The sequence below is a fragment of the Nilaparvata lugens genome, chromosome 1 (genome assembly GCF_014356525.2).
Source record: "Nilaparvata lugens isolate BPH chromosome 1, ASM1435652v1, whole genome shotgun sequence".
In the NCBI taxonomy this organism is placed as follows: domain Eukaryota; kingdom Metazoa; phylum Arthropoda; class Insecta; order Hemiptera; family Delphacidae; genus Nilaparvata; species Nilaparvata lugens.
The window spans coordinates 84,602,954-84,616,559 of NC_052504.1; the positions used below are offsets into that span (position 1 = coordinate 84,602,954).

At 33.0% G+C, this 13,606-nt stretch overlaps 1 long non-coding RNA gene across 2 annotated transcripts in view; it reads right to left on the minus strand.

The window, feature by feature from the left end:
• The window catches only part of LOC120349062, a 52,921-nt gene extending 48,335 nt beyond the window's left edge, over nt 1-4,586 (minus strand). For both annotated transcript variants that reach the window (XR_005570281.1, XR_005570279.1), the window contains exon 1: nt 2,381-4,586. This is a non-coding gene — a long non-coding RNA (uncharacterized LOC120349062). The remainder of the gene's footprint in view (nt 1-2,380) is intronic.
• Between the last annotated feature and the right edge of the window lie 9,020 nt (nt 4,587-13,606).

The following is a 13,606-nucleotide window of genomic DNA, read 5'->3' on the forward strand; positions in this document are numbered from 1 at the left end:
TTTATTAGACTTGAGAGAGTTGTGTATTTTTAATCACAATACCCACAAGAAAGTAAATCCTGATCTTCATTTAAATCGATCTCAACCGTTTCGAATCTAGAGTGTTCTTGACGTGATATCATGCAATACTAGTAGTTCTGTGAACAGTAAACCTCACGCAGTATTCTCATCCACAAGTACCTGATTGAAACTATAGACCTTATGGAAATACAGCAATAGACTGGCTTCTCCACACATTATGTGTAATCACTTGTCAGCTGATTTATGATGAATAATTCTATAGTCTAATTTTTACTCTTATATTGGCGTATGAAGGAGGCTCCTTTTTCTTTTTATATTATCCTTGAAATCCAAAATTTCCATAAACCTTGTATATACGTCGACGCGCAATTAAAAAAGGAACATACCTGTCAAATTTCATGAAAATCTCCACGTTTCGCCGTAAATGCGCAACATATAAACATTTGAACATTAAGAGAAATGCCAAACCGTCGACTTGAATCTTAGAACTCACTTCGCTCGGTCAATTACATCGAAAGCTACCTACATCAAACTCCCACCAACATATATTTGACAATTCTTACCCCAATATACTAGGAATAATTTTATTCTGTTGGAATGTCGGTACAACGCATCCTAATGCCCTGCACACACATTGGTTTTTGTTCGTACGATATTTTTCCGTCCTTAATAATTCTATCAGATTAAACGGAACTTGACAAACATCATCTGTATGAAATCAACTGTTTAATCTAATAGAACTCATAAGGACGGAAAAATATCCTACGAACAAAAATCGATGTGTGTGTAGCTAGCCTTACTGTTGAAAATCTATTCATCTAAATATACTAAATTATTGAAGCTTACATAGCAGAATAACAATACGGCTGTAAAGTTGACGTGACTATAAAGATGGATTCCCATCTATCAGTGATACGGTAGTGAAATTGACCAGCATAGTGGGAATATTATACCCATAAGATTTAATGGGACTATTCATACTCGGAAGGCTCTGCTCAGTGAGAGCAGTCTGAGAACTTATGGAAAATATAATTCACTGTGTAGATCACTTACTTCCATTGATATGTGGAAATCCAGCTTCAACCTCCCATTCCACGCTGAGTACAGCTGGATCCGCAACAGTGAAAATATAATTTCCATAAGATCTAATGATATCATTCATACTCACCCGGCGGGCTGAGTGGGAATAGTCCTATTAGAACTCGTGTGAATTATATTTTCACTTCACTGCGTGATGTCACCATTCCGTGCTTGGAATTTCGATTTTTTTTTTTTGTTTCAGAATAATTTAGAATTAGGTAGGCTATTTCACTAAAAAATTCTGCCCACTTACTAGACGTAAGAATTTATTGCATAGCACGTGTAGTGTATATCAGCTTTTTCCGCTGTAAGAAAACTTCTGAATTTTTCTTTAACCGTCCCAGATCTCAAGCAGCCTGCACCTAGGGACAAAAGTAGCTTCCAATAGCTGTGCGGGTACGCGAAATTGGAAATATCCAAAACTCAAATAATGTACATTTCCAATTCCGTGCTCCCGCAATATCTAGTTGAAGCCACTACATTGTCCCTGTGTACAGCGTGCTTTACTTATTTTTCAGTACGCAGTCGATGACGGCAAACATTGTTGACATTCATATTGTCCAAATTTCAAGTGTGATAAAACAGCTGATCAAATAACTTTTCATTATTTGTCTTTATTATTAAAGAATTGAAAATTTCTAATAATATCAACATATTGCAATTTAAAGGTATAAACTCAACCTGCCCCATTTAAACATAATCTAGGTTACTTAGACAAATTGAAATCTACCCAATGTGAGATCCTCACCCTGTCGTAGTCGGCGACGGCATTTACGCATAAACGAAAATTCACCTTAAAGTATAAAAAGCATTAGGTAATATCTTCTGACAAACCAAATGTTGCTATAGTGAGGAGGTCCACGTTATAATGGCAGTATTTGATCAATATTGCTGTTGTTATCCCTGTCTATCATTCCACAAAGCAGATAGCGCTATCCTTTTCTAACTCCGCAACGTTGCCAGATCGTTTTTAAGAATGTAGAAATATAATTGAAAAATATTCAATCTCAATTATGAAAAAGTAATCATTAAAAAATATTTTCTTTACCAACAAAATATAATTGATTATTTCAAGCAAGAATTAACAGTGATATTGCATCAGATATTATACCGGTATCAGCTATCCTCTATAGAAGGCAGTGACAAGTCAGAGTATCTCCTATCTTTCTCCACTGCCATTATAACGTGGACCTCACGATAGGCACTTCATGATTCATCACCAAATTTAAGGCTAATAGAATCAGTAATGTAATACACATTCTATAGGCGAGGCACTTACCTTTATTGTTGACTGGAGGATCTGCGTTGTTATCCTATAACCAAGTTTATATAGCAGCTAACTTGGGAGATCAAATTCTATTATACCTGACGTTTTATTGTTGTAACTTTTGAAATAAAAAAGTATCTTTATGTTGATCAGTCTATTCAAAAATTGTGTATATTATCTTTGAAGTGAAATTGTTTATCAATTTCACTATGAATGAATATCATAGTGTTGACGCAGTTAAAGAACAATTCGTGAGAAGCAATTCCACTTGAAAGATTTAATATCCAAATTTTGCAAAGATAGAATTTGTGAAGAGACTGTCTGATTTCATGAATATATTATTGCTTTACTAAATCATAACAATGAAAATATTTAGGTCTATTCCTTATTTGTGGAACTTCTTTTTCTCATTTAAGATTAGTTGAATAGTATGTTTGAAGCAGCCTAAATGCAACAATTAATAATAATTACTGTTAATAATAGTCTCAACAAATGATGAATAAAAACATTTGTTGCGCGATTTCATGGATTGGCGTCAATAGCCTACTGTGTACTCTGCAAAGTAGCTTATACTGTTTCAATGTACAGAAACAGTTCAGATCTATTGCAATGAAGTTCTAAATCTCTCTGACCTAGTTCATTATCAACATCTAATTACATCGAAATAGAATCAGACATTTTCTATTTTTAGTAACAACTGCGTTACATTTGAACTGCAGCAGTTAAGTTAATAATGAAGTCTTGAATTTAGAATCGCAAGTCTTAAATTACCCTCTTGAATCGACTAATTAACAACTAGGATTGTTTTACATGTTGGTAGCCTAATTTTAAAATGCTGCTGAATGCATTGAGACTACTCATTAGTTTCAAACATATTTTGTAAAATGTTAGTTAATCACCGTACAAGTCTAAATTATTTTTATTTTTACTGCTTAAACCAATTGGTATCAATCAACGAGCCTGGCCTGAACATTGTGCTAGAGCTGAAAATTGCACATTTTTATGCTTTCAATTAAACTATGATGTATTTTTTATGTATGGAAAATAATTTTATTATGATACAATTCCATCATTACGGTTGTAGAAACAACTACCATTTGATATAGAAATCATAACACACATAAATAAAAATGTGTCATTCTCAGTACTCTTAGCACTAATGTTAAGTTCTATTGAATTTATAGAACTATATAATATAGGCGATATAGTCCCAACTTTTGTAACTGTATGATACAAGTTCTGTGATTTTAGTTCTTGCAAGTCATCAGATATCCATGAAATATATAATTAATTACCAACTGTAGGAACTAAGTATAGTCCAAGCAATGAATGCTCAAAAAGGTATAGAGGGAAATTTTTGGAAGACAGTTTTTGTTTAGGGTAGTAAGGAGGTGGGGGTGGTTCAAAGGTATCACATTTTTTGTTTCTCGCATATTTCTCGAAAACTATGCGTCTTCGGACATGACTATTACAATACAAAGTTAAAGCTTACAAAATTTCCGACAACGTTCATCTGACAACTTTTTCCGTATCTCTCATAATTCCATATCTCTTTTCAAAATCTCAATAGTGTTTGAGATATCCGAGCATTAAATTCTCTTCAATTTGATGTAGGCCTATAATTTCACTATTTTATGCATTTCCCTACGACTGTTGCAGGAGTTTTATTGTTGAGTGTGAGATCTTCAGTTTTTCAACAATATATCAATAATTGAGACAGGAATTAGGAGGCTTTTAATTTGTATATAATGCTAATGTCTGCAATACACATAGTTTTCGAGTTATACCTAGTCTATGCAAAAAAAACTTAGCACTGGGGTGGGGACTTTTGACATGTTTACCTCCTTACTACCCTAAAGGGAGCGGGGGGGGGTCAAAAATTGTCTTTCAAACTTTTTCATCTATAAACCTTCGTTGACTGGACTAAATAAGGTCTTGAATGTGTAATACCAGCATAGAGAATGCATTGGCTAGTAGATAAACCATTGGTTAGGGCCGTTAGGGCACGCTGTGGCTCTTCAAGCCGGTAGTCCACGTAGCTATGTATCATAGAACAAGGGGAGCTGGATGTCTTGCCATTTATACACATACCTTTTTCTAACTGTTGCCATATCAACGTTTCAAATTTTGGCTTCATCATTTAAACATGACGATGAATTATCTACTCATGTATGCTTGTTCTATTGGTAATATATACAAGGGTCATTTTTTCAACCTCCGATCACATATCATAAGACACAGACAAGCTGTAGGGGAGTGATCCCCACCAAACACTTTGTGATCGGTGCGGCCAGATGTACAATTGTTGTCGAGTTATAGACCCTGAAACATGGCCGCCTTACTTGAGTCCCCGCAAAGTGCTAGCTGCGTAGCGTTATTCGTTTTTGCAAGCAAAAGGTAATAGTTCAACATCAATCTAACGAATAATTATTCAAGTCGAATAATTATGCAGGAAACCTTATGAGTGATTATATTGTGCGTGAAAATGTAGAGAAATTAAATACGTCAGTTGAAATGACTTCCGTAATCGTTGTGACCCATGACAAGTCGGCCTCACAATGCTGGTGCAACCATGGCTTTTCCAGCAAATCAAATGGGATGATTTCGATCACCCACCATACAAACCTGACTTGGCCACTAGTAATCTATAACTTTTCCCCCTCAAGACATGACTTTGAGAGCAGGGCTTGCAAACTAACGAGGAGCTCCTAAACAACGTCAGAGCACACTTGAACACATTTAGCGGCAGCATTTTATGGTTTTGGTAGGATGGTCGATTAGTAAAAAGCTCCACGGCAATAATTATGTTGAAGAATAATTATAAATGTAAGTAACTTCAAATGAAAAAATTATTCTTTCATATACATTCGTCTCTCATTCAAGGCCAATCGAAGGTTGAATAAAAATTACCCTCGTACATGCAAAGCAGAAAAAAAGTATTTGCACGTAGACTTATAATTGAGAATTAGACATATAATTCCTCAAAAGCCTTGTAAATAAGCAGTGATTCTTAACCTTTTATATTTGGCGACCCACCTTTAGATGTTTTCCACTTTCGCGACCCACTAGGTAGCAGATACATTCACTTCACTATCTATATGTAAGCTATAGAAATCAAAAGTGATGCTTTGTTGTTTTAGAGGGGCAGATTCAAGAATCCAAAGGTTTAAAGAACCTTACACGTCAACCGAAGCTTATTGTGTGTCGGATGCTATAGAAGTGAGTTTATTTTATTTCAAAGAGTCACGCCGCGACCTATCAGAAATCTCTTGGCGACCCACTAGTTGCACCAGGATAGAACGCTGCACTACAGATGAGTTGGAAAAGCTGAAGTATGATAATGCATAGAAAGACGCTCAAAATCGATGAAAGCCTTATCTACTGTGACGCAGCCCTTAAGGATAAATGATACTAAACTAAGTTCACTTTCTTGTTCAGGGCTACTCTTATTTACATAAAAATTTAAAAAAAACCTATTTCAACATGTATTTTTCATTATTCACGACATGTTTCGGCTTTCAAGCCATTTTTAAGTGAGTGAACAAGATTTATTTGAATTAATAATGTCGTGAATAACAAAACTTATATGTTGAAAAACGGTACTTTGATTTTTTAATTTTTATGTAGATATTGAACTATTTTGGTTCGACCTGCCATTAAGTATGGCTTCAAGTATGAATGAAGTTTATTAACGCAGAAATTTCAATCACTAGGAGCTGATGATGAATTTTCAACTTTTGGACCAATTCAAAAAGCGGTTCATCTGCTATTATAAAGGTTTCGATGAAACACATTTTTGTAAACCACATAATTTTGGGGAATAATGTCAAGCCACTGTTCTTGACCGTGGAGAAACGATGAATAAATCTATGGCCATGAAATTATTTTAATGCAACCTGGAATTTTAATCTGAAAAGTAATTTCTCATTTCATTTTCTTTTTACCAAACAATTTTGACATATTTGAGAAATACTATTGAAGGAGGGAGTAATACAAGAGTGACAATTTAAATGACCCGTGTCGCCTTATAATGATGAGGTGGAAAAAATAGTGGACCTATCGTTCGTCAATAGAAATTCAATTCTGATTCTACTGAGAATTGGAATAGAATATTTGCTTCCTAGGAGATCGAGGAAATTTGAAATGTTGATCTAAAAAATATTGACGACCACTGGTTGATCATGAATGTACAATATTCAGAGCAGCAAAGTCAACAAGAAGTCATGAGATGTAAATTGAATCGCCAACATTGTTTCAAACAGCGGTTGATACATTCATGACGTCACTGAATAATATCATCGATTCGAGTAAAAGCTACGTTACTATTGTATGTATCCCATGAGATTGTAACACTTCATCTGTAACATAAAAGTACAAAAATCATCAATACACATAATCATGTTTCCAAGAAATATCACTTATAAATAACTTATGAACATCTAACTGATGACTTGACTTTAATACTAATGAATTTTATTTGAATGGCATATTTCAAATCTGACTATGGGGAAATATAACTACAGAACTTTCCAATTTTTATTGCTGACTACAATAAATTTTTACGGACAAAACGATGGGCATAAGGTATGAGATTTCAATATTCAGCTAAATACTGTAATGTGAATAGACCAAGGAAACTTTTAAATCAAATAGTCAAAATGTAGCGTATATTTTGAATGAACTTTTTTTTATTTATAGAGAAAGAATATTTTTTCGGTTATAATATTTTCCATCAAATTAATTATTATTAGAATCATAAATTATTCCATACGATTTAAAATGTCCAGAGCTGAAATGATTTTGATTTATTCTTGAAATATGTTGTCAACTATCCATTTCATTATATGGAGCTGAATTAGAAATGTATTCTACTGTATGAAAATTACCAGCTTCAGAGTAATAGACAGAACGAAAAACTGTATTATACTTAATTCTCATTCTATACAGAATGTTAATAAATAAATTTGTAGCGAAATCCCATAATGATTCATAATAATTAATGAAAGTTTGAACTTAAGGTTGAAAATGGAAATTCATGCAATAGAAATAGATTTATTATCTTCGTACTCATTAATAGAAAAATTGCATAAAGTTGGTTTAGTTTGAAATAAATTGCATAACTACGTTATCATAAACAAATAAACTTTAATCCTTAGAAAATATTACACCTTCAATGATGATAAAATATATTTATATTTTCAGTGAGTCTTTTAAAGGAACTTGCATTGAAAAAACAACAGTTAATTATTGTACAAAATTCCACTGAAAATATGACATTGTACGTCCATTTAAGGTTAAGGGTACGTCCTTGAGGGTTAAGTGTAAGAGAGGGCCGACTGCGCCCTAACTTCGCACTCCTAGGTCAAAATAAAGGCAGTCATTCAATTCAATTCATTCATTTGATAGAGAAATATTATGGCAGCCATTAACTCAGATAATGAGAGTGTTAAAGGGAAGCTTCAGTCTAGTCTAGTAAATTGATACTTTTACCACGTCATTCGGAACTGTGAAGTGAATGGAGTCACTCACTACTGAATTGTCACAATAATCATCACCTGCAAAATTGAAAGTGCATCAGTTATGATATCCAATTAAAATGAATTTTAAACTGGAATCCAAATTAATGTGGTCTAACTTGATTTTTGAAAATTTGAGAGTAGGTACCGTAATGACTAAGAATTCTTCATTTTTAAAATCTGAGGCCCGGTTGCACAACAGCCGGTTAAATTTTAACCGTGTTTAATTTCACGAGAACCAATCAGAGAAGGCGCTTAAGAAAAGACGGCTACTGTGATTGGTTCTCGTGGAATTAATCACAGTTGAAATTTAACCGGCTGTTGTGCAACCGCCACTGAAATGTGAAAAACGAAGTTTATAGAACTTATGGTGTGATAATAAAAAGTTACAAGTTAATAAAAAAATTATGGTAGTAAATCTCTGCACGTTTTTGGTATCAGTGAGAGTGCTTATAGTGAATACTTTTCCTATTAATGAATAGACACCCATTCATCAACGCTATTTGGCCCACTCTAGCAGGCGGCTTATTAATTTGGCCTACTGAAATTCAACCGTATTTAGGAACACTCACAATATTAAAGTACTGTACAGAAATTCTTTTTCAGCTTATACGTGTTTCAAAATCAAGTTGATCCGTTTTCATCTCACCTATTTCAATTTCAAATATGTTGTATTTCAAAGCAATTTATCGCTTTAGAAACTCTCATTTGAATTACAAATCGAGCCAACCACAATCCATTGATAAGCAGAAAATCCGAAATCTCAAAGTCCTCATTACTCATCGATAAGTCAATCTTAATTCTAGTTGCAGGGAGGGGAAGCAAGATCAAACACCTTACAATAATTTCTAACCGAGTTGACCACACAATTCAACAAAGAAACCAGTTTGATATTCAAGGACAACGTATTCCAATTGAGTATATATTGGGATCAAAGGTTGAAAACTATACTGTATTATTTGAAGTTTTATTTCCTATTATCGAAACAATAAGCAGCCTCTTCTTGTATACTGCAAACTGAATAAGTTCATATCTGTTGCATATCCATACTTTTTCACTATGTAAATTAAACTTGAATTTTAAAGTTTCAGAATTTTCACTTTATAATTGTTTTTAAAATTCAAGTTTAAGTTCATATCGTTAAGAAATAGACTTAAATAAAACTCGATCAGAGCTAGACTGATTTCAGAACTTTGCAAACATTGTTCAATTATTTATTCTTTCAACCATTTCAACTTGAGTTTATTTCAACAATACACGTGAATTATTATTATTTGAACATCGGTTTGCTTATTTGTGGCATTAAAAGCGAACCATAGATTTTACTCGAATCAGTGATAGTTTTCTATTGGAACAGCAGATGCCTTCTTCAGTTTTTCCAATACAAAAGTGTCTAGTATAAAAATATGGAAGAAGAAATACTGCTATAGGCCTATTGAATTACTAGTTTAATCAATTAGCCACTTACCCACATGAGAATTCAACATTGTGAAATGATCATTCATTTAGAATGACTAAACTGTGCTGAAAATTGGAAACAGAACAAAAAAATGACAAAATGTATACACATATTTGAAACAGGGATGGGCGGGAGAACATAAAAGAGTTTAACACTTTCATTTTTAATTTGTCATAACACACTGTAAGTTATATTAATGATAGCCATACCTGATCGATAATTATTCATTTTCACAGACAACCAAAGAATCTTATAAATGCCCATAGGCAGTAGGTTGGCCGAAAAACAAAACCAGAAAAAAATGACAAAATTTGCTGACAACTCCCGCAATGCCTCATAATTTGGGAAAAATATAGAAACTCTATGTTTTAGTTATTTTGATTTAATTTTACGGTTTTCTAATAAAACATAGAAAAATAGTACTTCAATCCCATTTGGAAAATTTATAAACTGATTCGATAATATTTCTTGAGCTATTCAATGTTACAAAAGTAAATTCACTATTTCAATTATGTACGGTATTTGTTGAATGTAACAAAAAATTGAAAAATATTTTTAATATGAAAATTTAAATACCCCAATATTTTGGCTAGTAGGCCAAGAGGTTTGCGTAAGAGGTGTTGTTCTTTGGTCAAAATCTGATTGAAATAGGCCCGGTTGCAAAAAAGCCGGTTAAATTTTAACCGTGATTGATTTCAAGAGAACAAATCAGGGATCTTTTTCATAAGACGGCTTCTCTGATTGGTTTTCGTGGAATTAATCACGGTTCAAATTTAAACGGCTTTTGTGCAACCGGCACATAGTGTTTTAAGCACTATTATGAGAAATTATCCTATTATATTAAGCGAGCAATTTCCGTATATTTTTATATCTGGTTATTTATGTTCAACGGATCTCGAAAACGTCTTTAACGATTTTCACAAAATTTGCAACATAGTATATGGTCTATGATATAAAAATTCGATTGCACTAGGTCTCATCCTTGGGAAAACTCGCTGAACGACATTAAAAGGGTAATTCATCCTTGGCTGAAACAGCTGTGGATAGTAAAAAAGTGAGTGAGCGAGTAAGTATGATCATTTTAGAGAATATTGTGTTCTGTTTATCAATAAATAAAAATAACGAGCGAAGCTCGGTGCCCCGATATTATTAATGTACTGTATACGTTCTTTTATGATCGTATGAATACAATCATTTCCCAAATGCATCTAATTAAAAATTATAATTCAATTGAAAATAATCTAAAATTTTATATTTTTACTCTTTTGAGCAATAAAAGTTGGACGTTGAAGACGTCAATCGATTCGGACAGAATTTTTCATTCACTACCCAAGTTATAAAATTCATAACTTTTTCACTAGCTTATCTTACAAGTTATGAACAGTTTTTTCGGTCCGTTCTATTTTTCAGACTTATCAAATGTAAATTTCAGTGGATTCAGTTTTTGAGAAAGTGTTCAAGTCTGATAACAAAATAAAGCATAATAAAAATGAGATTAATTTCAGTGGACATGTTTTCCTCAAGTCTTTTTTTTAGATTGTGCTAAAAACTGAGACAGAAAAATTGAGCCAACAATACAGAACATGAGTAGTGTGGTAAGAATAATGAAAATGCAATATAAAATTGTCTTCATAGTATCATCTTTGGGGCAGCAGCAATTTTCAATAAAATTGAATGAATTAGAAGTAGGCTAATATGGTTCTAGAAGGGATTGAGTAGAAACGATTTTAGCGAAAATGTTTTAATTTTAGCGAGAAATATTGAATGATACTTGATATATATTGGCATTGGAAATACCCACCATCAAAAAATGCATTTGGACTAGACAGCTATCTTGATAAGTTACTTTACTACTTGCCATATCACATGAATGTGTTTGAACTGGTTCCACATGAACAAACTAGTTTCAATCTTGTGAGATCTTCAAAGCAGATCTAGAAATTCTGCATTCTTTTCATTACACAGAAGGATGCATGAATTGTTCCACTTTTTCTCAATAATCTTGTCCTCTTTCAAATAGTTTAGCTTGTTCTGTATCCAACTGTAAATAACAACATTATACTTTTTCAAAAAGTAATCATATTAAAATAAACCTGCTAGTGCTAACATTATGCTTTTTCATAGAGAAATTATTAAAACCAAAATAATAAAAATTAATTCCTACTGAATTTTCAAGAATATTGAAGAATGGGGATTTGAATAGTTTGATGTTCTTCAGAGAAACATTATTGGACGATAGAACTTACAAAGAGTATTCGGATAAATTTATTAAAGTGACTGGTATGAGATATTATTTGAGCACTTTTCAAACGACGATTCAATATTATTCCAAGTGATAAACCTTTTTCAAAAACAGAAAAAAACGTTTTTTTCCTTTATGAATTGGATCTATTGGATTTCCTTATTTGGAATATTTCGAGTTTCCTTCTTCTAGAAGAGGACATTTGCTGATGAAAATATATTATGGAAAAAAATAGGTTGTCTTTACAATATTAAAATATTGAGAAAGCGAGCAGATGCAATCGCAATAGTTATTCCATAAGTTCTCAATCCTCTCAATTATTTCATAATTTGAAGATAGAAGTAGGAAAATGTATCGTTATTGTATTCACTTCCTGATCGCTTGACCAGCAATCAAGAGGTGCTGGGTTCGAATCCCGCCCGGATAATATATTTTTGTACATAAGCGTTTTTAGAATTCGATCTAGCTATTTATTCTGTTGTCAATATTTGCAGTAGCTCAAGTCTTGAGAGTATTTTATAGCATTAATAAGGAATTTCCTTCTAATTATAATTTCTCAATCCTCTTACTATAGCAAGATCAAAATACAACGGAAAGCAGAGATCTACTTTTGAATCGGACCATAGCTTATAATGGTTACATTATGTCGATGCAATAATGTGAAAGTATTGAACTTTTATAAAGGCTGTGTAAAACACTTCCTGGAACGAAATAAAAACCTAGAAGATATTTAATGTACAAATCATCCGAATAACTTACCCAAATGATCAGGAAAATTCACTAACCTTCCCAAGTAACTTATTCCCAGCTCTGATATTTTGAGAATTTGTGATCTGAGGAAATTATTACAGTTTTATAGGTATTTTATAACAAATGAACATTACGATGAAACAGAGATTGCATTCAATAATCGTCATCACACTTGAATTACCTACTTTGAAAAACTACATCATGATTAGATCTAATCTAGTAGAAGAGAATATTTTCGTGTTTTCAGAAATAGTTGAACTTTTCTCTTTTATGTTGCACATATTAACTCAGAGCTTTGAATCTTTCTCATTATTACACGCTTATTCAATTTAACAGCAATAAGCTTATCATCAAAATATGGTACCAGTGATCGACTCTTGTCTTCAAGAAAACCCTCAGGGTTCCTGAAAACTGTATTTTTGGTCAACTGAAATTCCAATAACTCGATAACATCTGTTACTACTTTTTTCAATCTCTCCGTAGTTTTCAGATATGTTGAACAATTGTTAAAAGAATGATAAGTTACAGACTGATCAGTGTTGGTACTCAGCAGTCAAGTTTTTTTTTCGATGGGGTCTAACAAGAAAAATTTACCAACCATTCATGCACTTCGCCCATGGTTTTTGATAGTATTTTTGCTAGTCACGACTTCAAGATGAACAGAGCTGATCCAACAATTACCTTTAAATTACCTTATGTGTTCAACCCTTCCTCTGGTGCACTATTTCTGAAATGTCTCATATATCTCTTGGGCTATTTATTTTTAAATATCCCATTAATTACAGACTTCGAATGCTGTATTAACTTTGAATACACTCCCTTCATCAATGAAAACTTGTAGTTAGGCTAGTAACGAACTACTTATTACTATTACTACAAGTGATTTTTTTCTCTTCAATACTCAACTTGAGTATCAAACAAATAATTCTGAATAACCCAAGATTGTTTACTTATATGCTTCAACTCCAATGCACAGATCAATACTCTATGATCTCCAAAGCATTGCCCAATTACATCAAACATAAATAGTCACGGTATCATGAGTTGATCCTTGGTCCGATTTACCCCTTCCCCATCGTCAAGATGCTACTTTGCAGAGCAATAACATTTAGTCAACCACCTGAGTTCTTACCAGCAATTTGAGTCAACCAGCCTAGCAAGCCGTTATTTATTAATAGGAATACAGTATTCAGGCATGCGCAATCGAATTCCTTCAACTTCCCTCCTCTCTAGCACCGAAAAACTAGGGATCAACTTAACAGAACTCATCT